Source organism: Pleurodeles waltl, chromosome 3_1 (genome assembly GCF_031143425.1).
Source record: "Pleurodeles waltl isolate 20211129_DDA chromosome 3_1, aPleWal1.hap1.20221129, whole genome shotgun sequence".
Taxonomy (NCBI): Eukaryota; Metazoa; Chordata; class Amphibia; order Caudata; family Salamandridae; genus Pleurodeles; species Pleurodeles waltl.
The window spans coordinates 1,996,845,729-1,996,863,400 of record NC_090440.1 but is presented as its reverse complement, the minus strand read 5'-3'; the positions used below and the strand labels follow the sequence as shown (position 1 = coordinate 1,996,863,400).

Here is a 17,672-nt window from a genome sequence, read left to right as displayed (position 1 = left end):
TCCCCCCAGGTAAAAACTGGAGAAAATGTGTGCATCCGAAATATTGTACAAAGGGCAATATCGTGCATAATATCGGCGATAAAGGATAGTTGAAAATACCACCGCAGCACGTTACAAGGGGGAAACTGTAAATCAGGTTAAAATAAACGACCTTGTTAGCAGTATTGTGATTGGGCAGTTTCTAATGCTTACTTTTTCACATAAGTCGTACATATAAGGTTTTGGAGGAGAATGACACTCCAACATTTTGCAGGGACATTGTGGTAAATAGTGGGGCTGGTCCTGCATCTGGATAGAGTCCCAATACCTAACAGAAAAAAAAACTAAAAACCTCTGTTGGTCAATCTTTTGTTCAACAAAATACATTTCACGTACAATACCGACTAGGGGATGTGGTTTCAGGAAAACCCTATAAAGTCCCACGAGTAATTTAAAGTCTGCTTACTGGTCCCTGCTGTTCTCTGAGGTTTACTTGGCAAGTCAAATAGAAGAACTTTGTATGTCACTATTTCGTATTAATTATAAAACTGGACAAAAAGGAGAACACCTACTGGAAATGTGGTTGTTTTGGAAGTAATTATTTATTTTTGGCGACATGATAGAATGGGACGTGTTTGGACTTTCTGACACTCCTTTAATCGAGCCTACGGTTTTTTGTCACAATTTCTTTGTTTGCGAATCTGTTTGTTCTTAAATATTATGGTTTATTTTAAAGAAGCATATTCTTATTTTTCTAAAAGGTATATGTTAGTCTTTAATTAATTCTTTTTCGTTTGCTCAATTTCCCCAAACTAGATGACTTTCACTAGACTAGTTAATTCGATGTTTAGCAGCAAAAAAGTGTTGTGTTATATTAAAGGCCTTTGTTTACTTTGTTTAGCAAGGAAATACACCTCCAATCCTGTTACAATTGTTGGCTCACGTCATGGAAAACAAGCTTGTCTCCTCTTTTTTTTATTAAAAATGTTTCTAAGCAGCTTCGGAATTTCGTCCTTTTTGGGTCAATCTTGAAATATTTATGTCCTTTCTTAAATTAGTATTGTATACAACGGGCGGAAGATCTTCATTTGACGTTTTCCATCACACTCACTTCTTTCGTGAAAATGCTCCTGCTAGTATTTGGTTTGGCCTCTTGCTACAGTTGAGCCTGCGGGAACATGCGTTAGCAACGTGTTTCACTTGCGAGACACAATTGTATATAAAAAGGGCTTGGAGCTCGCCTATTGATTTACCATGTGTTGGCTGAAGGTCACTTCGTTGCAGCCTCCTTAATTGGCCACTGCAGCAACAACGTCATTTCTGATTGTTTCTTTGGAGCAGTGACCAAGCAGAGATTGATTCATGTTAATCTGTGCCTGTCCGCTTCTCCCAACGTGATTTCTTCTCCCCTCAAACTTCGCTGCCTGCTGCTCCCTGCATAGCACTTGCACTTTTTTCTTGTTTTTTTTTTTTAACTTCTACCCCCCACTTCTACTTTTTCTCCTACCCGTCTTGCCTCTTCAAATTTGACCTGAAAAGCACTACAAAGTGGCCAGCTCACCTGCCCCTCCGGTTATGTGCCCCTACCTGAGTGTGTCTCTCATATACATCTTACCCTCTGTGTCGCTCCCTCCCTTGTGTTGTTGCTCGTCTCGCCCACTGCACTTCCCTCCATTGTTGTTGCCTGCCTACGCACCCTACCATCCTCTGCTGTCCATGTAGGCCTCCTTGACTCACCCTCCCTCATGAGTTTGCCTCCCAACCCGCAATAAAAAACAAAACAAACAAAAAAAACAAGCATTAGCAAAGCCAATAGGTCTTGCCTATTCAAAATCTATTGGCTTTGTCAATGCTTGATTACATATGTTGCACAGTGCGTCTGCTGTGCAATATGGCTGAAGTAAAGGAAAAAACAGCTAGGACATGACCACGTTTTAGCGCTTTTGTTTTCTACTTTAAGCCATGCTGCACAGCAGCTGTGCTGCTGTTTAAAATGGCAAAAAAAAATACCGACAAAGCCAAGAGGCCTATTAGGTTTGCCAATGCTTGTTCTACATTTCTTGCAGTTACCAAGAGCTGCATCTCTGCCCGTCCAGTGAAGAGAAGGGATGGCTATAGGCAGTTAGAACTAGCAGGGATTATTGCTCGAATGGTTCACAGGATACCTGGGGTTTTACTACAGAATCTTCCATACTAGGACTTAGCTTATCGGGCCTTAGCTGCTGATAATACCGTTTACATTCATCCGAAAAGGAGCGATTTTTCGGTGGCAGACATTAACTCAAATACCCTTCCAACAAGGTTAACACATTTCCATGAGCCCCAATCTTAGAACTCTTCTGTTTATGGCAGTCTGGAGTATCATATTTGGGGCCAGTGGCTGACACAAAAGGTCCACGCTTAACTGAGAATGTATCAGAGTATCGCTGCTATAAACCAACATTCATGGTCTCTGAGCGCCTCATTGGTACGTTTACTGCAGTAGCAATTGCGAGAGTTCCACCCAGGACAAATCTGCAGTGCACCCAAGTGTAAAAGGGCACAAATAGCGTTTGCACTAGGTGCAGTGGCGACCGGTTCATTAAAGGCGGTGGGACTCCACTAATTATCCCAGCCCGAGATGTCGACCAGAAATAAAACCATGCCGACTCCGAACCAACCATTCACAGTGCTTTTGCATAGTGCATAGGACTGACCTGAATATTTTAGAACAAACCGTCTCTGGAGCCTGATTCTACCTGTCCCTCAAACATGACCAGCTATAATTTATTATCTGGGCAGACTTGCGCAGTCAGGGTTCACAAAGAGGGAAAAAAACAATCATAGGATGCTGTTTTCTGTGGGAGTTTGCTCTGCTTGCCAGGGAAGGGAAGCACACTAGTCATAGCAGGACAAAAAAAAAGGCTGGGGTACCCTTAATTATTCAGTGACAACCCCCACCGTCCCCAACCTCGCGTGCGATGCAGGCCAGGTCACTGAATACTTGAACAGCAACACTGGGCTGCTCCTCTTGTATCCAGTTCACTAGCATGCATCCCTTGAAATATGGAACACAAGGTTGTTTCATACCTATCGCCTTTTTAGATTGCATATTGTATGCTGTATACTTTACACTGTATACTGCTAAGCTAATGCACCAGGGATTCCCAACCTGACCACAGAGAAGGATTCAAGCATGTGAATATATAACAAGATGGTACGTTTCTAGAAAGTAACACGGTTGTTTGGGGACAATAGTAGTTTATTTACTACATATAAGTTGCTATTAAGGGACACAATTAGCTGTTTTGCTATAACTAGAATACTGTTGTTTGGAGTAGAGTGCCTATTCAGAGAAGGGATGGGATTGTAGGAGCCTAGTGATTTTATTTACTAAAAATGAAAACGGACAGACTAACATTTTGTGACACTTTCAGGTGTACTTTAGTCATATACTATGGAAACTAATTGCTTAGATTAGCTCTTCTGTCGAAGACCGAGGTGGTAAGATCTGTGTAGCTATTCATGTTCCAGACCTCCCTCTATTGATTAAAAAGCTAATAATCTACATGACACTAAATTTGCTGTTTGAACTCACAAAGTCTGTAACCTGAGAGAGCTTTGGTAAGAACAGATATTGTGATATCCATTTAGCCTTTAATGTCCCCACATAACTAGCAACTGATTACCTAGAGAGGGGGAGATAGGTTAGTTCTTAAGTCTGAGCCAATAAAACCAGTGTAACCTGAAAAGTTAGCGCTTTTGTCTAAGGCCGGAGAAGGAGAGGTATACATTGCCTCCACTATACAATTGATAACCTACTTAGAAGGAGCATGTTGAGAAAATAATAAGTGCCTTATACATTTTGACGAAGTAATGGCACTGCTATATTAAATACTCAGGTAATTTTAACTGCAATCTTTGTAACCAATTCCTTTGAAAACTTGTGCTGTAATCAGCACTGTTTGTTCCAATTCATGTTATTCTTTTCATGAGGAGAGGAAATTAACTTATTCAAATTCACCAGAAAGTAGGACACTCGGTGGACTGAAGAACACAAATATTTCATTAATGTCTTTCAGACCTCACTGTGAAACCAACAGCTTATTAGACAATTTATTTGGAATATTTTTCTATGAAATGCACCCTTAAGTCCCATTTCTTTCAAATATTTATGGGCTGGGGAAGTGAGAGGTGTTCAGTCACTTTGCACAGACCATTTTTTATGTCTACCAATTTGCCACTGCTTCAGTGAACACTAAAGCCTGTAAATATTGTAGAGCCAGCTCAGTTCCACATTCCCATGAAATTTATTGGCTGCCTTGAACATTGAGCCTTGTCTGGAATCCTATGTACAGTCAAACAAGGCGTTGTGTGCTTCAGGTCTTCTGACCCAGTTTGATACTTCAGTAGGTTTAGTGTTTTAACCACTGAAAGCAGCCGTCTCTTAAGGCTGTCCATCCCCTTTCTGAGCTCATCAGAAATATGTGGTTGCCTGCACCTTATTTAGGGAGACGGGTCGCAGTTGTCAGCACAGGGCTGCCTTTCCTTGCCACAGGGCATCTCACCCCAACTTTCCCGGGTTGCCAGGACAGGGTGACAATGGTTGTTTATGGGGACATAAGGGGATTTGAGAACCAGTTCTTGCTCCATTAATTCCTTGTTTGGTGGCTGCACTGACAAAACCTCTGGAAGCATTCTGCTTAGGACCAGTCTAAACTGACCGGGCCTTTAATCACGTAGGATAACGCACACCTGAGCAGTAGGTCTGCTGATTGTTCTGCCTCTGTGTTCCTTTGGTCTCCAGATGTGGGGTAACAGCTTGTAAAACGAATACATACAACCTGATGTTAAAACGTAATACAGAACATTCGACTACCGGCCTAACAAAAACTCATACTAAGTACAGAATCCATGGTCAGTTTTTATTCCACTTAACTCTGTAATTAGAGTCGGGTACAAGTGTGCCTCTATATATTCTGACCGACATTTGAGGCTAGGTGTCTGTGAAGGCGTGTATCAGCCGTTTTCTTTAAACAAATGGCTCACTAGGAAAATGAAAACAAGAATCGAGCTCCTTCTAGCCAAAAGGGAATTCCAGGGAGTTGGACACCTGCGTACTGGGAACTTGAGAGAAGCCAACTTCCACATTTGCTACAAGATAACGGCTGGGTAGTAAACGTTTTCTGGAACAGACAACAGTCAACATTTAAAGGGAAAACTAGTCACAGAGAAGTAAAAAACAAAACCAAACAGGCCAAACCCTTCCAATGAGCCAAGTGGTTAAACATGTTCATGAAAAACTGGATCTACTTCACACTTGTGAATAAGACTGACAAGAGATGATTCCAAACATAAAAAAAGATAAATGAAAAAAACTTGGCTTTGCTGATTTATTTGCAGATTTTCAGCAGGCTGAAGCTCTCTTAAAGGCTAAGTGATATGTGATAGTCTACTTGGAATAAGATCAGCGATTTCACGAAGCCCCAGGGCTCAGGTGCACACTTCACCAAAAGCTCTAGCACAACTGCCTCCAATTGCCACCCTCTGTAGAGATTACTTCAATAGCGAACCCTGAAATCATCTGTCCCTCCGCAGGGACTGTCACACCTGAGCACTCTGGTGGAGACGGGGCAGGCAGCACCTCAGCTGCAACAGACCCTATGCTGCATAAAATACATTAAGGTAACTAGCATTTTACTTTGCTCTATAACTTGTCTGAACAGGGACACTTATTCCTTCCACCCATAATGTGAGTGCAGCACATCTCTATCCAAATCTGCCCTGTAATAACAGGCCTACATGGCTGCAAGATGGAAGATGAACGAGTTACTTACCTTCGGTAACGACTTTTCTGTTGGATACATTAGCTACCTGTGGATTCCTCACCTAATGAATACTCCCATGGCGCCAGCATTCGACGGAAATCTTCTTCCTAGCTTCTGCACGTCGACGAGGACGTCACATTAGCCCACGCGACGCCGTCTGACGTCATACAGGCAATAAGAGGTCCTCGCCGACGTCAGTACCAACATTTTTTTACGTGCATGAGAACAATAACCCAATGCAATGAAAGATCAAGGCAACATCCCATAACATTGTAAATCACACAACATTGCAATAAAATGACTGTAGATTTAATATAACTCTTTTTTTTTTTTTTAAATCAAAACAAAAATACACTAATTATGTATATACACAAAGATGTATATATATATATATATATATATCTATATATATATATATATATATATATATATATATATATATACACATACACATATACACAAGTATCCATATATACAAAATCTATGGCAGCCTTAAAGACCAAGAGGAGCACACTCAAGGAATACTTGGTAAGACCAAAAAGGCAACGGGAAGGCGGGTGGGACCGTGAGGAATCCACAGGTAGCTAATGTATCCTCCAGAAAAGTCGTTACCGAAGGTAAGTAACTCGTTCTTCTGATGGATACAACTACCTGTGGATTCCTCACCTAATGAATAGAGTCCCAAAGCAGTACCACGCCCGGTGGTGGGTGCCTAAATGGTCAAACCAAGAAATCCTGCAGCATTGACCGTGCACAAAATGACCGTCCCTTCTGACCTCAGAGTCCAAGCAGTAATGCTTCGCAAAAGTGTGAAGGGACGACCAAGTTGCGGCCTTGCAGATGTCAACCACAGGAACACCCCTAGCCAAGGCTGAAGTGGCTGACTTAGCCCTGGTGGAATGAGCTCTAATACCATCAGGAGGATCCTTCTTTGCTAAAGAGTAACAGATTTTAATACAAAGAACAACCCACCTGGAGAGTGTTCTCTTGTGGACTGCCTCTCCTCTCCTCTTGCCCACGTATCCGATGAACAGCTGATCCTCCAGCCTGAAATCCTTCGTTCTATCAATGTAGAAGCTTAACGCCCTCTTTGGGTCCAAGCGATGTAGTCTCTCTTCCTCCTCTGAAGGATGAGGCGGAGGATAGAACGTGGACAAAGTAATTGTCTGGGCCAAATGGAAGGGTGAAACAACCTTTGGGAGGAAAGCAGCCTTGGTCCTCAACACCACTTTATCCCCATAAAAAGTTGTATAAGGGAGTTTTACTGATAAGGCATGCAACTCACTCACTCTCCTTGCAGATGTTATAGCCACCAGGAAGACTGTTTTAATAACTAAGTACCTTAAGGGGCAAGAATGCATAGGCTCAAAGGGGACCCCATAAGGAAAGTCAGGACCAAGGACAAATCCCATTGAGGCATAACGAATGGTTTTGGAGGATATTTATTTAGAAGACCTTTCAAGAATCTAATAACAATAGGGGATTTAAATAACGATGGTCGGTCTGGAAGACAAATGAAGGCTGACAAGTAACCTTTAATAGTAGCCACTGCACAACCTTTCTGCGCTAGTGACAAAGCAAAAGACAAAACATCTGACAGATGAGCATGTAAGGGATCAATCTGTCTCTCTCCACACCACATAACAAATTTAGACCACCTATTAGCGTTTGATAGATATAGTGGAGTGTCGCCTGGCCGCTAATATAACATCCACTACATCAGGCGGGAGAGAGAAGGAACTCAGGTTGCCCCGTTCAATCTCCAGGCATGTAGGTGCAGACTCTGGAGGTTGGGGTGTAAAACCTGCCCCTGCGACAGGAGGTCTGCCCTGAGAGGGAGACGGAGAGGAGGGCACACCGAGAGTTGGAGAAGGTCGGAGTACCACACCCTCCTTGGCCAATCCGGAGCTATTAAGATGACTTGGGCCCGGTCTTGGCGAATCTTCCTCAACACTCGAGGAATCAAGGGTATGGGGGGAAACGCGTAAAGCAACTGGTCGCACCAGGTTATCTGAAACGCGTCCCCCAACGCTCCCTGCACCGGATACTGGAGGCTGTAGTATAACAGACAGTGCGTGTTCTCCAGAGTGGCAAACAGATCTATCCGAGGAAACCCCCACATCTGGAAGATTAAACGGACTTGATCTGGATGGAGATGCCACTCGTGGTCGGCCGAGAAATGGCGACTGAGACTGTCCGCACGTACATTCAAGACCCCGGCCAGATGATTTGCTACCAAGCAAATCTGATGGTCCTTTGCCTAGGACCATAGTCGAAGAGCTTCTCTGCAGAGAAGGTACGACCCTACTCCTCCCTGTTTGTTTATGTACCACATCGCAGTAGTATTGTCCGTCAGGACCTGTACCGACTGACCACGAATGGAAGGGAGGAAGGCCTTGAGAGCCAGACGTACAGCCCGCAACTCCAACAGATTGATATGAAAAATCTGTTCCTCTGGAGACCAAAGCCCTTTGATCTCCAGATCCCCCATATGAGCTCCCCACCCTAGAGTGGAAGCATCCGTTATGACCGTGGTCACTGGTGGTGACTGCGCGAACGGCTTTCCTTGTGAAAGATTGTTGCCCGCAATCCAACACTTCAAGTCCACAGCAGCATCTCTGGAGATCTTGACAGCACCTTCTAGATCTCCTTTGTGTTGAGACCACTGCCTTCGGAGGCACCACTGAAGAGCCCTCATGTGCCAGCAAGCATGCGTGACCAACAGTATGCAGGAGGCAAACAGACCAAGCAGACGAAGGACCTTGAGGACTGGAACTACCGTTACATTTCGAAACATTGAAACCAACTCCTGAATATCTTGAATCCGCTGAGGCGGAGGAAAGGCTTGATTCAATGTTGTATCCAGTACTGCCCCTATGAACAGGAGGCGCTGAGAGGGCTCCAGGTGAGATTTGGGCACGTTCACCGAAAAGCCCAGGTCGAACAACAACTGGGTTGTTGACTGCAGATGATGCGACACAAGCTCCGGGGACTTGGCTTTGATCAACCAGTCGTCCAAGTAAGGGAATACTGCTATCCCCTTCCTTCTGAGCTCTGCTGCAACCACCGACATCACCTTTGTGAAGACTCGAGGTGCTGAAGTAAGACCAAACGGGAGGACCGCAAACTGATAGTGCTGCGACCCTACCACAAACCGGAGATACTTCCTGTGCGACTTGAGTATCGGAATATGAAAATAAGCATCCTGCAAGTCGACAGACACCATCCAATCTCCCTTGTTCAACACCAAAAGCACCTGAGCTAGGGTCAGCATCTTGAACTTTTCCTGTTTGAGGAACCAATTCAAGATCCTCAGATCCAGGATTGGTCTCAACCGACCATCCTTCTTGGGAATCAGGAAGTACCTTGAGTAACAACCTCAACCCCTTTCCTGCTCTGGGACCAACTCCACCGCGCCCTTTGAAAGGAGGACTTGAACCTCCTGTTCTAACAACAGGAGGTGTTCTTCTGAACAATAAGATGGGCGGGGCGGGATGGGGGGCGGAAACTCCCGAAAGGGAAGGGTGTAGCCTTTTCCCACAATGCTGATAACCCAAGTGTCCGATGTAATAGTCTCCCACTAGTGGAGAAAATGCCGTAACCTTCCCCCTACAGGAGATGAGTGAGTGGGAAATGGTGGAAGCCTAAGGCTGCTTTCCCTGCTGCACCCCTCCAGAGGAAGAGGCAGAGTGCTGCTGAGAGGCTCCCCTGGTGCGGGCCCTACCCCTCCCTCTAAATGATCTATAGGGGAGGGAAGAGGTGGGTTGCTGGAATCTCCCCCGAAAGGAAGAGGAGGAAGAGCCACGTCCAAATCCACGAAACCTCCTGAAGAATCTGGAGGAGGCAGAAGAAGGGGCTTGCAGTCCTAATGATTTGGCTGTGACCCTGCTTTCTTTAAACCTTTCCAAGGCCGAATCCGCTTTGGCTCCAAACAGTTTGTCCCCATCAAACGGGAGGTCCAACAGGGTCGACTGCACGTCCGCAGAGAACCCTGAGTTGCGGAGCCAAGCCTGTCTCCACGCCACCACAACCGTGCCCATCGCCCTAACCACCGAGTCGGTCGTGTCCAGCCCAGACTGGATAATCTGGGTTGCGGCAGCCTGGGCATCGAAACAATGTTCAAAAGTCCCTGGGGAAGCTCCGTAAATGAAGATGATATGTCGTCCATAAGAGCATGGATGTATCTCCCCAGAATGCAAGTCGCGTTGGTGGCCTTCAACGCCATACTGCAAGACGAAAATATCTTTTTGGATTGTGCGTCCAACTTTTTGGAGTCCCTGTCCCCTGGTACCGTCGGGAAAGATCCAGGCGCTGACCTAGAAGAACAGGAGGCTTGCACCACCAAGCTCTTCCGCGTAGGGTGTCTAGACAGAAAGCCAGGGTCAGATGGCGCAGCCCGATATCTCCTGGCCACAGCCCTATGAACAGCCAAGGAAGATACTGGCTTCTTCCACACCTCTAACACCGGATCAAGCAAAGCCTCATTGAATGGCAAAAGAGGCTCCGCTGCAGTAGAGGCCGGATGTAGTACTTCAGTCAGCAAATTCTGCTTCGCCTCTGCCACCGGCAAAGGCAGGTCCAGAAAGTTAGCTGCCTTTCTTACCACAGCGTGAAAGGTAGCAGCCTCCTCCGTATACTCCCCTGGAGATGATAGGTCCCACTCAGGGGAAGTATCCAGCCCACTGGCTGTATCCAGACCATGAAGTCCATCACCAGAGTCCTCAACCTCTCCTTCCTCCAAGACTTGTTGGTATTCTTGCTCTTCCAAAAGACAAAGAGCACGCCTTCTCGAGTGCAGTCTTTCTTCAATACGCGGAGTTGACATGGCCTCCGCCGACGATCGGCGCCGATCTCCAGAACCATCCGACGCCATGTCCGGCGCCACAGGCAGCTTCGGCGCCGAGGTAGGAGCCGTACGAAGAAAGTCACGTCTTGGAGTCTCCGATGGACCCGCCGGAGTCACAGGACGAAATCCTGAAGTCGACGGGATGGAAACCTCCGGGGCCAAAACCTCTGGAGCCACCGGAGCAGCCACCAGAGCGGCCACCGGCACCGGCGCCGAGCCCACATTCCCCAAAGGGAGAAAGGGCATAAAGGGTGCCGGCCGTAAAGGCACAGGACCACCCAAGGAAAAAGCCAACAGCCCCAAAGGACCAGCCCGAGCACCGCCTGGAGCCATCTGCTGAAAGATGGTATACATGGCATTCAGAAATGCGTTATTATCGGCTCCAGGGGTGGGAAAAGCCGGATACTGGGGTGCCTGGATCGAAGGTGACCCAGACGCCAGCCTCGACTTCTGTGACGCCGGAGAAAACACCTGAGGCTGCGTCACCTCAATCACAGACGCCTGTCCAGGCGAAGTCGGTGACGCCGGAGAAGGCAACGGCGTCGATGGATGTGGCGTGACAGTGGGACTGACCTCCCAAGTCTTCCGACGCCGAGCCGAAGGCGACCTCGAACGAGACTCCTTGCTGGAATGGCGCCGTGAATCCCTACGGCGCCGGGAGTCTCGATGACGCCGATGAGACCTTGGCGAAGAAGACTTCTTCTGATGTTTTTTCTCTTACCTCTTCGACTTCGCCATGAATAGTTTAGCCTCACGTTCTTTCAGGGCCTTCGGATTCATGTGCTGACATGAATCACATGTTGCGACGTCGTGGTCGGAGCTTAAGCACCATAAACAGTCGGAGTGAGGATCAGTAACGGACATCTTGCCCCCACACTCTCGACAGGGCTTGAAACCCGACTTCCTCTGAGACATTATTACCGCAGAGAAAATCCACGCAGCAGAAAATACACTGTAACTATGAAAGTAACAGTAGCTCCCTCGAAGATAACCGTTTCGAATGCACGGAAAAAAGGGAACTGACGTCGGCGAGGACCTCTTATTGCCTGTATGACGTCAGACGGCGTCGCGTGGGCTAATGTGAAGTCCTCGTCGACGTGCAGAAGCTAGGAAGAAGATTTCCGTCGAATGCTGGCGCCATGGGAGTATTCATTAGGTGAGGAATCCGCAGGTAGTTGTATCCATCAGAAATGTGCGTTCCCACCGACATTGGCTGCTAAATTGCAGAAAGAAAGACCAGAAAGCAGTCCAGATAGTAGGTTTTTCTCCCACCTGGCTTGAACAAGAACACACACAATGATTTAGCCTAATCATGTGTCTCAGACTACAAAATTGGGGAAAATTGTGAATTGTTTATTATGGTACCTCAAGCAAAGTACAGAACCTCCGACCTGATCCCTGGAATACAATGAGCTACACCTTACTAGACAAACTAGTCCCTCCTGGTTGCTCAGAGCTGCAAATTACTAGTCTCCTCTTGTTGGATTAACCCTTAACAAGCATTGGCAAAGCAAACAGGTCTGGCGCAGGCGGCAAACCTTTGGGCTTTGGCAGTCCTCGTTTTCTTCAATTTTTTTTTTTTTTTAAAGAAAACTTTATAACAAAACACAATTTAAAGGAGGCTGCCTGTGCATGCACACGCATGTGTATGCCTAGATGCTCCCCTTGGATTAGCTTTTGTAATAAGGTATTATAAGACCATTGGATGATGCCTGCCCGTGTAACCGCATAGGTGTGCACATAGGTGGCCATCTTTAAATAGTGAAAAGTATAAGAAAAACATTCAAAGGTCACTGTGAGCGTGCATGGATAAGCGTCATCAGTGATTGTTTCTAAAGCCCATTGAAATATGGTTGCCCTTGCAGTCACCAAAACACAGCCACCTTTGAATGTTTTTAAAGATCATTCAAAGATGGGAGCCACCTGCAGTGCACTGCGTGAGATGCAGTGCACTGCATGTGGCAGCAATGGGCCAGTAGCAGTGTCTAGGGAGCTGTCAGGCCCTTGCATAAAAAAAACAGTACATAAGCATTTCTATTAAAAAAATTAAAAAAAAGCTTTCCTTTTTGTTATTTAAAGGACACATTGGCTCATGAGACCCTGGCACAAATGGGGGTATTTTCTGTGTAGGTGACAGCACTGTGCTTGGGTAGAATGCAACCACTCGGACTAAAGAGAACCAATCGGTGAAATGGGCTGACCCACTGCCCCCATGCTATGGTGTGATAAGAAAAATGTGAATGACACAGAAACAGACCAATGGATGAAGAGGGGACACTGGAAGCATATATTTATGTACTTATTTTTAAGGATTTAAAAAAAAAAAAAAAAAAAAAAAAAAAAAAAAAAAACACAAACGTGCTTGATGAACAAAAGTGCTTCACTAAATATAGTTTGTCTGTGGTCTACTGTGATGCAGGTTATTTGTGGGACGGACTCTGGTGAAAAGATTCAAGATCAAGTGAGGCCCCAGGATGACACCTGCCATGCAATCAGCCCATGAATGGTCAGTTAACAAGTGCCTTTGAGAATATCCAGGAGTGGTGGACAATCAGATGTATACATTTCTCTTCATCAGCAATGGCCCTTCAAACTTGGTACACCGTCAACCCACAGCACCCCTACCTTCAACCTAGTGATGAACATAGCCCCTCCACTCGTCTTGGGTCTTGTTTCCAGAAGTCTGTTTTTTTACACCACATATTGATTCCCAGCATCAACCTGCTGGGGTGAACAGAGGACCAGCAACCAGCTGGAATCTGCTACACAGATTGCTCTTGAACTCAGAGCCAACTCTGGTGGATACCAAGAAACTGGGTCCAGTATCTTACAGTGATGAAAGACACTGACTAAAAGGAAATACAAGAAAGCTCGGGTGAAATAAAATACTTTGTTATAAACTGCAGAAACAGTAATAGATGGAAGTTCTGTTTCAATTTAAATGCACTTTATTGGACTTTGGCTTACTTCTTGAAAAATAATACTGAGGACTCAACATTTGTGGAGAGACTGAATACCGAGTACTCACGGGGAATCATCGGACTCAGATGATGGACTTTGGTTTAGCATTTCCCAAGGGCCACCTCAATGGACGTCAACGTAAAAAACACCTTTCAGCACTCTAGATGGCTCCAACACTATCCATGATGCTGAACAATCATATGATAACACTAGCTCATTAGATTCATGGAGAGGCACTATAAACAAAAACAAACAAAGCAGATTCCAATTGGATCCTGATTCTGAAACTACCTGCCTTATCACCTTTTTAACCATGAGGGGCTTGACTGTAAAACTTAATTGTTCCTGTACTATAATGCTATAGGAAAATGATGACTGTCATGATCATTATTGTGTGTGTGTGATATACTATATGCAGTTTAACTTAAATCTAGTCGTTCAAGAACTAGACCGTGATTGCAGGATCAAGGTATGCAATACAGGCTTTACATGTCCAACTTCCTGTTTCAAATGAACCAACCAGCTTCCTGGTCTGTTGGGAACAGGAACACATTCATTCTTACATCTGATAAACGCCATATGGCCAAAAAAAGGCATACATGGCCCGAGACAGTATCATAGGAACTTAATATTCCGTCTCTTATTCTTTTAACATGTTCAGGTAGCAGAATGAAGAACAGCGGTGAATAATTAAGGGAAAGAAGTAGCATAGAGCAGAACTTTAAAGAGAACAGCCTCAAGGCGGTTACGTTTTTCTTGTTATTGGTGCAGGTGCTAATCCGGTAGCTTGTCTCAATATGGTTACACAATGAAAATATCTGGATAAGAGTGGGCCCGTTGTACGCCAGCCTACCGGCTTCCTTCGGTGCCACAGCTGTTCTGGCTCTGTTAACCCTGTAGGTGCGGGCATCAGCCACTGGCCGACGCCCGCACACCCTCCCTGGTGCGGGTCACGACCAGTGGCCGAAACCAGGGAGTGGTTTGAAAATACCTCTTGGGAGACATGGAAGAGCTTCTGTGTCTCCCCCTGTCCTCCCACCAACCCCTCTGTGATGTCACACTTCGTTCTCCCCACCGGAGCAGGAAGCAACAGGCAAGGCCGCTTCCTGCTCCGGTGGGGAAAATGGGTCCGCTGCGATCCAGAGCCAGGGAAAATAATAAAAAATAATAATAAAAATAAATAAATAAAAAAAATGAAATTGGCAGGGGGTCACCCTGGAGCAGGGCTGACCCTCTGTGGGTGTAATATGTTTTGTAATAGCTGTATGGATTCCCAGGGGGCCACTATGCCCCCCCCTCCCCCCCGGAAACCATACAGCTATTATTAATTAAACAAATTTATGTAGTAATATATGGAAAATGTCACTTACCCAGTGTACATCTGTTCGTGGCATGTTCCGCTGCAGATTCACATGCTGTGCACTGTTCCCGCCATCTAGGGCTCAGAGTGTTACAAGTTGTTTTTCTTCGAAGAAGTCTTTTCGAGTCACGGGACCGAGTGAATCCTCCCTTTCGGCTCCATTGCGCATGGGCATCGACCCCATCTTAGATTGTTTTCCCGCATAGAGTGAGGTAGGAGTGGTAGAATGAGAATGAAAATTAGTTACTTACCTGTAACTGCAGTTCTCCAGTATTGGTATCTTTCATAGATTCACATGCTTGAATCATCCCCGTCGTCGAGGTGGGAGCCTCACGGTAAGTTTAAATACATAAAGCAGTAAGTCAGTAAAAGTAAAACCAGTAGGCCTAGTAGGCCTCATAAGGTATTTTACAGTCTATCCACTTTGTTTTGTGAAAAGACCCAAACTTCAGTCTCAACCAATCAGGATTCAGCCCCTCCCAAACAGTCCCAACAGAGGCTGAATTCCCTCAGATTTTCTAGAAGGAGTGTGAAGATTAATATCTGTATAATAGGGGAGCCTCTGAGGGGAGGAGGGTGGGTCGCATGTGAATCTATGAAAGATACCAATACTGGAGAACTGCAGTTACAGGTAAGTAACTAATTTTCTTCTCCAGTATTGGATCTTTCATAGATTCACATGCTTGAATCAGAATAACGAGCAGTAATGTTTTCTTAATTATTGAATTACATTGACTGTAAGTCTATCGTAATTTTATAAATGATGTGAATCACATTAGTTCATCTTTAAAAAACCACATACATATCAATATATGTACATCAATAGACATTCGAATAGAAGAGCAATAACAGGTGTGTGGTGGAAAAAACCTGTACACCTTTCATTACTCTGAAGAGTACTACAAGCAAAAACATTATAATGAGGTGAACAACCTGAAGCAGAAATGTAAAGTAAAACACACTGTAGCTATTAAGTAGAGTAAGAACCAATAATGAACATACCTTGAGTGTGGTGGTGGGATGTGTTAGAGGCTCACCTTATCGAAATAAATGCCTCAGCACTGCCTGCCCCACTGCTGTATCGATGTTGTTCGTTTCCTCGAGACAGTAATGCCTCGTAAATGTGTGTTGGCTGGACCATGTTGCTGCTCTACAGATGCTATGTAGTGGTACTCCTGCAAATAATGCAGCAGAAGTGGCTACCGACCTTGTAGAGTGGGCTCTCACCTTGGTGTGGAGCGGTTTTCCTGCTTTTGAATGGCAGAATTGAATTGCCAGGCCAATTCATCTTGCTATAGTCTGTTTGGACACCGCGTGTCCCTTTCTTGTTCCTCCGAAAGCTACAAACAATTGATCCGACTGGCGGATAGTTTGAGTTTTCTGTAGATAAAACTTTAAACATCTTTTAATATCAAGGGAATGTAATGTTTTTTCCGCTACTGTTTGCGGATTTGGAAAAAAGGTTTTTAAGATAACTGGTTCATTTAGGTGAAACGCTGAAGGAACTTTAGGGATGTATTTTGGATTTGTCCGCAAGATGACACCTGAGTTTGTGAATTGGAGAAAAGGCTGTTTGATAGTGAAAGCCTGAATGTCGCTGACTCTTTTTGCTGAAGTAAGAGCGAGCAGTAACGCTGTTTTCCATGAAATACATTTTTGATCAGCCTTGTGGATCGGTTCAAAAGAAGCTTTCATAAGCTGCATCAATACCACACTCAATGACCATAATGGTGGAGGTCTTCTAACTGGCGGGAAAACCCTAAAAAGGCCCTTCATAAATTGCTTGATGATTCTTGTGGAACACAAAGAAACTGTGTCTGGAGATCTGCGATATCCGGAGATTGCTGCCAGATGTACCCGAACAGAAGAATATGCAAGCCCTGATTTTGCGAGGAGCAGGAGATATGGAAGTATCTGTTCCGGAGTAGAGGACAAAGGATGTAGATCTTGTGTTGCACACCATATACAAAAACGTTTCCATTTAAGTTTATAGATTTTGTTAGTAGTGTCCGCTCTAGCTTTCGCCAGGATGTCTCTACACTCCGGGGAAATGTTGAGATTCAAGTACTCATTGTGTTCAGGAGCCAAGCTGACAAATGAAGAGATGACGGATCTGGGTGTCTGACTTGTCCCTGGTGCATCGTTAAAAGAGTCGGGCTCTGTCTGAGTCGTAGATGTGGTCGTTCGGAGAGCATGAGGAGCTCCGTATACCAGACTTGTCTTGGCCATTTGGGAGCTATGAGCAGAAGGCGACACCCCTCCGCCTTCAGTTTGTTGATGACTCTCGGAATGAGCGGGATCGGAGGAAAAGCGTAGGCATAAACTCCGGACCATCTCATCGAAAACGCATTCCCCCAGGAATCTTTTTGGGGAAGCCAACTTGCGTAGAACTGGCATTTCTTGTTCTCGAGAGTGGCAAATAGATCTAAGTTCGGTTTGCCCCATAATGGAAAAAGGCTGTCGAGAGTTTTGTGGTCTAGTTCCCACTCGTGATAAGGAATCACTGTCCTGCTCAGGGTGTCTGCTAGAATATTTGATTGTCCTGGCACATGCTCCGCCTTGAGTAAAATATTGTGCTTTATGGCCCATGTCCAAATTTGTTGGGCTAGCTGCGAAAGTTGTAGGGATCTTGTGCCTCCTTGCTTGTTTAGATAAAACATGCTGGTTGTATTGTCGGTTCTGATTAAGACGCTTGAACTCTGTATCCTTGGTAAGAAAG

General features: G+C 45.3%; 1 protein-coding gene and 1 long non-coding RNA gene across 5 annotated transcripts in view; one reads left to right on the top strand and one right to left on the bottom strand.

Moving 5' to 3' along the window:
- The window catches only part of VMP1 (vacuole membrane protein 1), a 682,493-nt gene that overhangs the window by 55,615 nt on the left and 609,206 nt on the right, over nt 1-17,672 (bottom strand). The window lies entirely within an intron of this gene.
- Nucleotides 1-17,672, top strand: part of LOC138285908 (uncharacterized) — a 31,001-nt gene that overhangs the window by 192 nt on the left and 13,137 nt on the right. The gene's annotated exons all lie outside the window — the stretch shown is intronic.